Raw genomic sequence first — 13879 nt, forward strand, 5'->3', positions numbered from 1 at the left:
AATATTACTTTTCTACATAATTGTATGACTGTGACTGAATGAAACAGCAACCATATGCCCACCAACACAAATACTGCTCTTGAAAAACATTCCTATTTTGTAACAATTTGCATCTTTAGGACACCTGTCACAAAAAAGCGTGATTTATATCACTAAGCAGCACACAGTGACTGTATTTTATCATATTTTCCAATTTATTTATACTTATCAATACTTTCGTTGAACAAGATGTGGAGAAAATAGCAAAAATTAAAATCCCGACAATACAGACCGTTTTGGGAGATTTTAAACATCATTGATTGGAATTTATTGTGACAACAATACATTCATCTTGATAATTGATAAATTATACAACAAATGCCCACCCCTTACAGAAATGTTTTGCAAAGATAAAACAGACATTTCTTGATTTCTTCTCGCACACTCCCAACACTCAGGCTCATCATTTTTGCAATTTTCAGGAAGTTATGCATCTAGCATTGCAAATTTTATAGTTCACAGCTAAGTCAGTTTACGTTCATTCCTTGGGTCGGCTCAGACTATTTCTATGGTCCCATACATCCATTGCATTTACCCACGTATCCATACAGCAGGTCTTTAATGTATTTTGGTGCTAAGTGATGTATAGACTGACAGAAGAATTTTAAATGTCTATTTCTGAGCTGCAGGAAGTCAGTTTAAGGGTTTTAGAACTGGGATGATGTTCTCCATCTTCCTGGTTTTAGTCAGAACGTGAGCAGCAGCGTTCTGGATCAACTGCAGGTGGAGGATTGATTTTTTTTTAAGGCAGGCCTGTGAAGACACTAATAAGTGCAACTAAAGACAAACGCATGGATGAGTTTCTCTAGATCTCGCTGAGACATTAGTCCTCTAATCCTGGAAATGTTCTTCAGGTGATAGAAGACCGACTTTGTAACTGTCTTTATGTTGCTCTGGCCGTTTATGTCAGAGTTCTTCACTACACCCAGACTTCAGGCCTGATCACTAGCACCGAAGCTGTGTGCTGACTCTGGAGCCCAGACTGGGATTCAAACCCTGGACCTTCTTGCTGCAAAGCAACAGTGTGTTCTATGGTGCCTCAAAGCAAATCATCTACAATCTCATTGCTCTCAAACTGTGACATCCTCAAGTTGATGGAAATGTCAGCAAGCTCAGATTTGTAGAATCTCAGTAAATGAGCAAAGAGTTGACATCTGGGAAAATCTCCGTCTTGTACTCACAGAAACAGGTTGAATCAGCAAAGTGGCGCTTTCGTAATCTTCCCATCTTGCTTTGATGGATCTCATTTTGTGCTGCTCAGCTGCTACGCCGCATCATTTAACATGGCCTTTCTGGTTTAATGATACCCACACCTCCACCCGCGTCCCCTCTCCCTTCCTGCCTGCCTGCCTTCAGACTGCTTCCTAATAGTCGGGCTGAGCGGAGTCATCATCATATCCATCAGGGCACAGTCATTGCCTGAGGAAACATGGGCCAATTATGGACATAAATAATAAAGGGCGAGCGCATCTGGCATTATGACTGATGGCCCCTCTCACAGCTCATTTACATGGCTTTTGTGTGGCCATCAGCAGCTTTGCTTTGGCGTAATGCTCGGAAAATGAGTCTTTCAGAGAACTTTGCGGGGTTCAGCGGAGAAGAAAACCGCGGCGGGGCGAAGCCACGGTTTGAGCGAGGGCAGGAAACCTGCGTGGACAGAGTAGAAAGACGTCTTAATTGTTCCTTTTGGATGTTGCCACACATACCCACGGACTTCCTGCGCGCGTGAAAGCTCGTCCGGCCTGCCTGCGCTTGTGTTAGACAAAGAGGAGTTCCTCCATCAGCATCAATTACCCCAGACATAAAGGGAGATTGATGGTGTCTGTGCGGTCAGGTAACAAACCAACCAGCTCGTACACTCCCAACACTCACGCACAAACCAGATTCCTTACATGTGCCAGCAGAGTCGCCTGGCTACCCAACCTGCTTCCTTCCTTCGTGTCATTTTCTAAAGAGCAGAGTGAAAGCTGATAGAGGCACGGATTGGCTGTAGTCGGCGGTGCTCAGAGGATCCTTAATCTGCCCTTCGGGGTTAGCGCGCAGCCTCCGAGCCAAGGAACAAAAGCCCGCAGCATGCTGACGTGTATCCCCGCAGCTGATAAGCCCGGTTGTTAATGGTGTTAGGGTAGGTTTCATTACCCCTCTCCAGACTGCTCTCATTAAATAAACATCCTCCTGTCACATCCCTCACCCTCAGAGTGGAGGAGGCCGGAGCAGCGAGGGATGGGAGGTACGATTCAAGACTGGCATTCTGGTTAAATGTTAATGAAAAACCTGTCAGTCAAAGTTGCACCAGCCTTGAAATACAAATATTTTTCCATACACTTTGTTTAATCATACTTTTCCAGACTGTGTAGCATTTTAAGCCTAGCTAGCAGTGGTGTGGCAAACATACGTTCCTGTACAGAAACATCAATTACAACAACTGATAAGTCAAAAACTTCATTTCCAGCCGAGATGGAGGCATAAACATTCTTACCTGTTGCACTGTGGGAGAGGATAGAAATAAATAGAACAAGGAAAACTGAATTTACATTTCCGGCTAGCATAAACGCTAGTATCAGGACTGCAGTACAGCAAGGTGCTGCAGCAAGTTAGAAAAGTAGCCAGGGGCAACTTCACTAAGCAATGCAATAGAGATATGCTTTATATTTCTACTGCAGGATTAAACATTTTTAAATTTTATGCAAATATATACAGAATTTTTTCCCCCTGTAAGAACATTCTGCATATGATTCAACTTTTTGTTGTTGTTGTTGTGAACTTCACCAACCAAAAAAGATAAGAAAAAAGAAAATTCAGATAAAACTAGATTACAAAAGAGAAACGTACATTTTTAAAAAGTGGATCATTTGACGGATCCGGAAAATTCGGTTCCTCTCAAAGTTCCTAATTCGCGTCCATACTGATTGTCTACGTACACTTAATACTGGAGCCACTATGGTTTCCTGCTGTCTGCACCATTTATTTGAAGAAGAGATAGAACCAAGGAGCCTGTTGATTTTACACATGTAGACCATTTTAATTCGCCTTTTCTCAACTTCCAACCCGTTTCTTTCTTCTTCTACTCCTAGCCTGTCCTCTATCTTCCGCTGCTCCCCTGCTGGCCATTTCCGTAACCCCGCCTCACCTGTTCCTGTATCGACTCCCCTTCTCCCCTCCCTCGTCTCCTCCACCCTGACTAATTGATGCCATCATCCTCTCCGCATCTATCAGGGCGCTCTCATTGTTTTGACGTCTAGTTAATTCCCGGCTCATGATTTATCAAATTCTTATTACCGCTTTGCTGAAAGCCTCATTCGTCGTCCTGATGTATGGTAATGATAGTCCCGCAAGGCTGCCTGAATCGCAACAAGCCCCTCTCATTTGTTCCAGCTCTTCCTCTTCCTCTTTCCTACATTTTTGTTTTTATTGGGGTTTTTTTTTTTTTTTTGCGGTGGCATTATTGCTAGCTCTTCGCAAACTGTTTCGTTTTTGGCCGGTGTTTCCATCCTTTCCTGAAGACTGTTTGGTCTGGAAAAGCTCGGGGTTTCTCCACCCGAATTAAGAACTTCTCTTCTTCCTCGCTCCTCTTGTCTTTAGTCTTGGCGAAGGACGCGCACTGGCGCCGAGGAGGTCAAACATTAGCACAACTGTTCAATCATTTGACTTTGCTCCTTTTCCCCTCTTCCCTCCTCCCATCCACTGACAAGCCATTCGTCAACAGGACGGCGGCGCTGGCCTCTCCATTAGAGCTGTGGCACCTGGGTATTTCTCAGCCCTGCGAGTACACACACACACACACACACCCATACACATGCACACGCACGTACACACAGTTCCCAATGCATCTCCTTTCCCAGACACCTCGCCTTTGCCTTGTGAGCAAGGAGATCAATGCTACCAGCTCCTTGCATCATTTGTCACACCGCTGCCCTCCCTTTAATGAGCTTGTCCAGCTTCGGCTCCTCCTTCTTTTTTCCATCTTCCTGTTTTTAATCCACTGATCTCATCCCCTTGTTCAGCTCTGTGAGTCTTTTCCAACTCGTTCCTTCCCCCCCTATGGAAGTAAATATGTGACATCAGGATTTGAATAAAAAATGCATCTGAAACAATATCTATGAACTACTTTAAAGGTTGTGGCTCAAAAAGTATCCCTGCAACATGACATTGGACCAATTGTGTGGCAGTTGCGCCCCCCCCCCCTCCCCCCCTCTTTGTGCCAATGCCATTATGTTTCATGTCGGCGTCTTTGCTCAGCTGCGAAATGCAAACAAACCGTCACTGGCGCTTTAAATAGAGCTCTCATTGAGTGCACGAAAAGCTCTGAAAATATTTATTCTGCAAATTCACTGACAACTACGCGCTGGAGCTCAAGGGAAAAAGGCTAGCCCCAAACAAAGTGGTTGAATAAACGTCTGATCTGGCTGGATTACAGTGAAATGACAGCTCTGTAGACACCTGCTTATTCAGGCTTATTTGTATCCACTTATGTTATGCAAAGTATTAGAACCAGTTATTACAACCAGCGCTTTGTTAAAAAAGTGAGTTCCCACGAGACCTTTTGCGCTTCCTAGCTCATAATATCTGCAGTAGTTTTTGGATGTTTTTTTATACACCAACCATAAGCAGACTCGTTACATTATTCTGCTCCAGCAGCTCTTCTACGATGACAGATTTTCTTTGCCTGCCTTTTAAACACTACATATACTTAATATGTATTAATATGCATTAATACGCACAGTGGAAGCAGTCTTAGCAGACTCTAACATCTACAGCCTTTCCTATCTCCACTCATGAAAATGAGTGGAGCTCCTGCACTCCGGCTGCTTTGCGAATGCTAGCCAAGCATCACGTCTACTAGCATCGCGGCTACGTGCTTCTGTTTCCCAAGCTGCGTTTGTTTTGGTGAATATTTAAAATTGTATTTTGGCTTCGTCACATATTGGTATAATACTGTAACGTATTTTTATATAAGAGTATGTTGGAGAATACTATGAAGGGCTGGGCTACTAAAACGAACCAAAAACTTTTTCTCACTCCTCTTCTGACAAGTACGGTAGATAAAATGACTGATTCTTATGTTGCACAACATTGTTTTTTGTTGTTGTGTATGTTTAATGTATGTATATACATATGTGTATGAATTTATTATTAGTTTTTTTAACTGATTTGTTCAAAATCAAAGGATAAATAACAGATTTGCTACATGGAAAAAAAAAATCCACAGCGAATCACGGGCTTCAATGAGATGGAACTTGTTCTTGTTGCTTTTTCTATAGAAAGTTAGATCACAACGTGAAGGTTGAAAGACAATGCAGCCTCGTTTCACTGAGCAACGTTAAAACCAAGAACTCTAAAGGAATTCCCGAGGGGAGCCTTTCAGTGAAACACTGCTGTTATTTTATCCTGCAGGTAATAATTCATGCAACATCAGACTGAGACCTCCAGCCAAAATTGAAACAGATGCATAGAAAGCAACCCAACAGGCTGCCAGATTCGTTCACTGCAGAGGAGAGAGACTTAAAGAGAGGATTTAGAGCAAATTTATCACATGCTACCTCTTAAGAAAAAAATCAAAACCTTTGGTGATTTAACTTGTTTTTACTGGAATCGTGTTAATTCGTATTCATGTATCTAACTCCTCTGAGCGGCCCACAGCGCTTATTTGTCACGCTGAAATTTTTCCAGCTGAGTTCGGGAGCAAAGAATGCCTTCTGTTGGGAGGAGAGGGGGCGGGATTGTAGATTCAGGAAAGGGACGTTAGCATTTTATTTATTTTTTTTGATCCCCAGATTTCCTTAATTAAGCGTGTCTGTCATCTCTCGCTGAATGAGGCGCTCCAGTTTTCTTTCAGCGAACTGCCAGGAGAACCTGTGATGTGCCAAACTAAGCACTCTTTTGTTGCCAGTCTGAGTCACATCGCATTGAAGGTGGTTCAGGACTGTGTGTCAGTACTTGCCGATGTGAGGACAAGCTGTCATGTTTTATTGACTCTGCTGTAAGAGAGAGACAGAGAGAGGGGCCGTTTTTCAAGGAGGCCGAGGCAGGAGTTCTGCTTTTGAAACTCTTAAGTTCAAAGTTGCCTTTGCAACAGTCTCTTTTTTTTTCTTTTTTTTTTTACCTGTTGATGTGTTGTTTTTTTTTTATCAATTCTTTTCACCATCCTCAACTAGCAGGTGAAATTAAATTGCTGTGGTGGTGGTGGGGGGGGGGAGGACAAAGAAACTGAGTTTTACACACAAGGGGGGTGTTGTCAATCCTTTCCTTCTCCTTACTCATTTTTCTTTGTATTAAAAAATCTGTTTTATTGATACTCAGTCCTCTCAGAGGGTCCATTTCTGGGTTTGTAGAATACGGAGGAAATCTTTCATCAGCCTCTCCTTAAGTGTTTAAAAGGAACGCGACGTTCTCTACCCTCAGGTCAGATTCGGAGCAGCAACCCTCATCAGGACATCATGTGTTGTGGCTGTCCTAGCTAGCACAAAAAATAAAAAATAAATACAAGCTACCTTTTGAGTTTTAGACGTGATGTTACTGCTGTCTTAAAATCCGGACAACTGACACTCTCTTTTACATACATATATATATATATATATATATATATATATATATATATATATATATATTTATCAAAACTGAGTAGTTTTGATAAATTACTCAGCACTTGAGTAGATTTTTACCAAATACATTCTACACCTACTTCATTAAAGCTTAAGTAAATCTACTTAAGTATCAACATGTTGAAGGGATGCTACTCTGATTGGAGTACAGTTCTGGTGGGCGTCCCATATTTTGATTTCTGAAAGGTGGCAACCCTACTTGGGGAACTAGTTGGTGAAACTACATAATTAGCATAATGTCTGGGTAAATAAAGAACACAACAAACGGTTGCCAGGAGCACTCGCACAATTCACCTCCATATTGATTTGATTTCACTAGCTGCGTTTCCATTAACCGTGGATTTGTAAAAACTGAAATTACAAAAAAAGAATTGTGTGTCATTTGAATGTGTTGAATCCATAGCTCTTCTGTAAAATCGCTGAACATTCCCAGAACGGGGCATACATGGCCGCTCCCAAGTACGCGGGGCTTGTCGCTCCAACGCGCCATTATGTTTGCCGCTAACATGATTTTCAATGACTCACCACGTGAACAAACCTTTTCATGTACGATTTACATTGTGTTTCTTATTTAATGGAAACACCAAATTGTGATTTTTTTTTATTTTTTTATTTTTTATCTTTTGACATTAGCAGAATATTGCAGTGGGTCTCTGCTGCCCCTACCTGGTCTTTGCCATGGCTGCTCCCTGACAGTGCTCCTTCCCTCGTCTCCTCTGCTCCCCTCAGCCCACCAGTTGGCCCATTCCTCAGTGTTATTATTGGATTTCAGAAAGCCGGGAGGGAGCATGCATCACATCTCCCTTTGTCACCCCTCCCCTCGTTTACACTCATTCTTTCATTCATCTTTTTCCTTTTTAATAACTCCCTCTCTGCTCTTTGGCCATTAATAAAGATGAACTCACTCCGCTGTCACCTCCTGCTCTCATCTTTCTATCTATCTCATCCTCTTTCTCTCTGCTCCTTATTGACCCCGTTCTTTTAACGTCGGGCCCCCTCATCTCGCATACCTCCCTCCTCACCCCCCTCTACATTGTCCCTTATCTCCCCGCTTATGCCTCGGGTACACTCTCTTCCTCCCAGCCTGTCCTCCGTAAAAAGCTCTCGTCTTCCCTCCATCCCCCTAACCTCTCCTTCCTTCTTCAATTTCTCTCCGCCTGACACAGCAGTCCATCATGTGCTGGCCTCTGGACGCCGGCCTCCCTCTGACGCTCTCATTCATCAGGACTTTGAAAAGCTGAAATCACTCTCTTCTCTCCTCCACTGGCCGCTGCCACTTATTGCGCTATCCATCACACCTGGCGGGAGATCAATACGAGCCCTTCCCCTCTGCTCCCTCCCTCCCCTCTCTCCCCCCTTCGTTGCCCTGACTTCATCATCTTCACTCCGGAGTGGATTTCTTTTCACGTATGGCGCTTTGATGCCTCGGCTTACGGGAGAAAACCAAACCTGTCAGGCCCTTTAGGCACCTGAAATGTGGAACAAGACGAGAGTAAAATGTCAATAGCGATCCGCTTTGACATGGACGTGTAATTCAGAAATCTTTCTTGACGTCAATTCAGATGGAGTCTGTCTTGAATCACATCAGACAATGCATTCTATGGGACAGGACGGTGGCTGCACATAGTTTAACAAAATTAAGTCCTGTTAAGTCTTTCAATTTTATTGACATCAAAGCATATTGAAGGGTGTATTGACAGGCTTGACATATAAATGTATTCAAAGTTGCAAGTGACCCTTGCATTCTGCAGAGCGTCGCAACTGAACTACCTTACGTACCTTGCGTTCAGACAGTTTCCCCTAAAACCTACGTGGCCTTGGGGTAGAATACTTTGCTGGCCCTCTCACCAAATGTGTTGGAAATACCTGTTTCAGCAGCAAAAGTTGAGTAAAAATGTACCTTGTGCTTGAGACTTGCTCCAGTTTCTTGTTTGATGGCAAGAGCCATACTCCAAAAGGGACAAATTCCCTCGAAGGTTTGGACTATAGCCACAGGGAGATTTTTTTTTGTTGCTCTTGAATGGTTAGATACAAAACCAAATTTCAGAACTCTCAAGTACAAAAGCGCAGAGGGATCTAATATTCACAAAGGAAATTCCCACCTATGTGAAAGGTGAGCTAGAGCCACCAAACTTGGTGAGCAGATGAGGAGGGTGGTAGACGCAGCAAGGGGAGTTTACGCACAAATGTTCACCTCAATCCAATCTTTGTACGGAGACTTATGACCATTTAGTCTCGTGAATTATGTCAGAACCGTTAGTTCTATCGAAACGGCGTCTTCACCAGCGCATCCAGCACCTCCAAGAATCCCATCATAGAAACCAAGTTTATCCCTCTAGAACTAATACTTTTTTGAGTTATGTCCATTTATTCTCATCGTAAGATGGCGTTGTATTCCTCAACCCAAAAGTGAAACTCTGACCCCATACAATAAATACATAAGCCCATGGATCATGACAAAGTTATCTTTACTAATTTAATGTCAATTGTAATACAGATTGTACACATAAAAGTAATGATACCCAAAGCTATTTGGTGCAGATTGATGTCTTGAGCCAGTCCAGAGAAGTAGATTTGTCTGAAGTTCCGGGAAAAAAAAAGTGCAAAAAGCAACGTGGAAACCGAATGAGACATGGACATGAATTTTGTCTTGAAGCCTTTAAAACCGAGTTAAAAGTTGAAGTACATCAAAATTTATTGGGGAAACTTTTTTTTAAAGAGGAAATCAAGACACAGTCGGTATAAATACCATTTATTTGGTAGTTTTAATCTTTTATTCTGACCTCATTTGTTATCCCCACCGATGGACCTCATCCACAGAACCATGCTGTAATAATTCTCTGTGCAACAATAATGTACGGGGTTTGGGGGGAGGGGGGCCCTTTTAGCTGTAAAGTGCAATTGTTTTATTGCACACAAAAAGTTTTCCAGGGGCCAACTTGTTAAACTGGGCCTGGATTGATGGTGTTATTGCACAGACCCTCCCACACCCGTCCTCAGGTAGGGCTCAGTTAATGGGGGCAGGCAATAAGAGAAGCTAACGGTGGCTATAATTCTGCTGAGAGCAGCCTTGCTTAGTAAAACTGATTTGCTCAGGACAGAGGAGTCGTTAAGCACCGCAGCCGAGCCTCCCAGAACCTAATGCCTCTCTAATCTTCCTGGGTGTCGCTAATTCTTTACGTTCTGTGCTGCCATTAAACTTTTTCACAGGCTCTTGGCGATGAATTAAATTACTCTGGCTATATTGAGCAAACTAACCATAAATTGGCCTTTGTTGCCTGGCGCTGGTGTAGGTTGGAAGCTGGTGGCGGATAACTGGCTGCAGCTGCGCAGCAAACGCAGGAAAATGCTGGAGCATTTCCGTTTGCTGTAAATCAGTCTGCACCTGCTTTAATTCCCTCAAATTGAAAGTGTCCCTGTGGATCTTCCAAAGTACACGAGTCTCTTTTATACAATAAAACTGAATAGTTATTCAAAGTTTGGATGTTCATCATGTGACTCGTGCGACGCGAAGAGGGTGTTTTCATTGCAGTTTTGCGAAGCAAACCAATTTTGACACGGCCAAAAGAATCATTTCATCCTGCAGGCAAAACTCTTTCAAAAAACAAGATTTTTTGTTTTTTTTAAATTGGCCTGTTTTCATTTAAGCAAATTTATTTTCTGAATGCAAAATTACGTGATCAGTGGAGACACAACTACTGTTTTCTATCTTATCAAGTATGGTGATATTTTGAAAAATGAGTGTCACATGAGTCTAATCGTGAGGACGTATGTGTATCACTTTTGAAGCGCTGTCACTCTGCATATATTTGTCCATTTTTTGAATTCCGTTATAATTTAGACGGAAATCGTCCTGATGTCCACTACAATGGTAAGGTGCTCATTTTGTCCTAAATAGGTAGGAAATGACATAAATTGGAAGACACTATTTTTCTCCGGTTCTCAGGAGGAACTAGGATCAATAGTGTGGAATTCAATGTTTTGCTGCTTCATAATGAGGTAATAACAAAGTGAGTCACTGTAATTTAAATTTTCCCCCCATATTAAGAGATCAAATCCTCGTCTCAGTATGGGATTTCAATGCCCAAAAGTGATCAGATGGTTATTAAACACATTTTTAAAAAATGTAAGATTTAAGCAAAGAAACCTTCCACCTGACATTATGTATTGAACCATCACATAAATATCCAATAAAACACACAAAACTTTGATGTCGCACACTGACAAAAGGTGAAACTGGTCAGGATGTACAGTGGAGGAACTGGAGCTTCAACCTTAAGGTGGCATTTAGAGGCACATATATCCCAACAGGATTTAGCCTACTGACAGACATCAAAAGTGAACTGCGTTGATCCTCAGAGACCCCAATACAAGGATCAGATCTCAGCATTAAGCCAAGCCGGCGAACCTGCCAGCAGCTCAATTATCTGTCGTTAGCAGGCGATGCAGCGGCGGCCCGGGGTAATTTGACAAGCTAAACCGATCCTCATCAGGGCAGGACTGCTCCAATGGACCCGAGTAAATATATTCTCAGGGTAATGCATATAAATAGAAGAGCCGTGTTTGAGCAGCTGAGAGACGGTGAAAGCCCAGTGAGACAGAAGTAAAAGTGCTTCTGTAATGTGTTGTGTGCTCTCTGGCTGAGGCGATGTAGGGCTCGTCGCCTTTTTGAAGTTAAGTGCTTGTTCACACTGACTGGGAGCTTTTGGAACAGAAATAATCACAAGGTCACAGCCCTTGCCGTTTCTGCATCTTTACCTGTATTATTTATTAATGATTAGTCTTTGAATAGAGCACAGTAATAACAGGAAGATCCAGACATTAGTACACGCTTTACTCAACTGAGCCAAAGCAGATTAATTGACCAAATACTGAATCTTTTTTACAAAATCCATCTAAAATGGACTTTTTTATTCAACGTATTACTGTTTTGTCTGGTGAAACCACAAACACATCTATTGGTTTGACAGCCCTTGCATTTACAGTGTGTTGCCAAAGTATTTAGCTGGTATTTATTTTAAAATGTAATTTAGGTTGTTGCGGTTTTAATTGCTAATGCAATTCATCACAAACAAAGCTTTGATAATTTGCATGCCGACCTACAAACCTGTTTTAGCTAGCACAACCTAGCTAAACCTGCACCTAGCTAAAGCTGTATTAGCTATAGCAATAGTTTCTGGGACAAATGATTTCTGTTTGCGTCTCCGGAAGACATTGAAAACGGTCTGATTTAAATATAAGCAGAGCAGTTATTTTATAACATAGCATCCTATTTTATGAATTAATAACAGTTAATATTTGGTCTCCATCCAACACCAAACACTGTTCAGGGAGTTATTTTAGTGAGGAGGAATGGACGGGAGGAAAGAGACCTAGCTTTGGGCTTACTTGAATTAGCTAGCACGCATGGCTAAAAAAAGAAAAAACGATCAAAGTAAACAGATACAGTCATTTCACAGATTTTCTGTGAGTTTATGCTCTGCTTCAGTACAGCAGTGGGTTTCCTTTGCCAACCAGAGGAAAACCGACAACTGGAGCTACCGTACGTCACAATGTCACAAAACCAGTGCATGATTTTCTTTCCCTTTATTCATTGCACACTACGTTGTGTTGGTCTAATCCCAATAAAATACAATGAAGTCTGTGGTTGTAATGGTGTGTAGCTAGGTAGAGAATATGCAGCGATGACGAACCCGGTCAGAGGAAGCACCCTGGCTGCGTGCGAGGGAGTCGAGGAGCGTCAGAATGACGAGGACGAACAGAGAGAAGCATCAGCTGTGTCAGCTGGCTGCCCTCGGCCTCTGCTGTCTGTCAGCTGTCGAGACGCGGCGCGCGCGTCTGACACTTGGGGATCAGGTGGGGGGACGCACGTCAGCACCGACGAAGAAACATGGTGACAGAGACACAGGAAGTGACACGTGGGATGAGAGAGGCTTTCCGAGCTGAAGTGTTAAGATGCCGGAGGTGGGAATGAGGAGTGTCACTCAGCGAGGTGTGACCGTTGCTGCTAGCATCCGTAGCAGCTGTGATAGCTCAGGGCTAGCTTAGTTGAGCAAACTGCAAAAGTTCAGCTTCAATGTTTTGTTATATTTTTAATATTCAACCAGTTTTAAAACATTCCAATTGGTCAGAGGATATCTTAATTTTTTAGCTATTTGTGGCTAAGGATGGCTACTTTGGATTCCTCTATGTGTCATGTGAGCAGTTATGTGACTTGTTAATTATTAAAATTACTATGATCAGCAAGACATATGAATTTCCCAAGCTTGCAGTTCAGAATCTCTGGGGTTAAGTTAATCAATGCCAAGGAAAATAAACAGCTCTCCTTAATTGGCTGCTTTGCAAACATCAGCCAGTAGCGTGTTGTGTGGCATTGCGGCTACATATTTCAGTTCCATGCAACACATTGTGTCAAACCTTTTATATATGCTTTACAATTCCTACATGGGTTTATTACGAATGATTTGGGATGATGCTCTACACACAGACCTCTTGCCATAGCAATTGACTGACAACAGATCCACTAATGTAACAGGATTCAATACCAGAAATCACACAGACAGAACATTCACTACAGGTACTGTATTATATTTTTACACTTGATGTACAGTATGCTTTGCCATTATTAATAATTGATCATCTGAATATAGAGGTGGTCGATTAGCTAATTTAAACAACTGTTCTATCTGACCTGTCAGAGAGTTGGTGTCTTGTGTGTGTGTGTGTTTTCTTTTCTTTTTTAAACTAAACCAAATTCCACAGCACATCTACATGTAAAGGTTATCAAAGTCAAACTAGCATAATTGACCTACTTCCCTCTTCCTTGCAATTTTTTTTAAATAAAACTTTTTCCTGACCATTGAAGAGTGTTACACTTGGACCGTATCTAGTTGTCATAGTGCCGACAATGAGTAGCAAAGAAGTGAATCTCTTTTTCTTCTATATATCATACGTTTAGTGCATTGTATTGGCAACTCGACAGCTAAAACCAATGGGAATCATCGATGGCATGACATCATGTTGCAACGTGTCTATAGTCTTTCATTTTCATGACGCTTGGTATTCACATAAGCATTCAAAGTTAGACCTCTAGGCGGGTCAGAGTGTGCTTTTTTAGTCCGTATCACTGTTCGATGAGGCATTCAAAATATCCAAACAATCCAGACATTTTAGGCAAACAAACTAGGGTTCAATTAAAGGTTGGTGGAATGTACCTCATTCCACCAGGGTGCTACCGA

Source organism: Gambusia affinis, linkage group LG17, assembly GCF_019740435.1.
Source record: "Gambusia affinis linkage group LG17, SWU_Gaff_1.0, whole genome shotgun sequence".
Classification (NCBI taxonomy): domain Eukaryota; kingdom Metazoa; phylum Chordata; class Actinopteri; order Cyprinodontiformes; family Poeciliidae; genus Gambusia; species Gambusia affinis.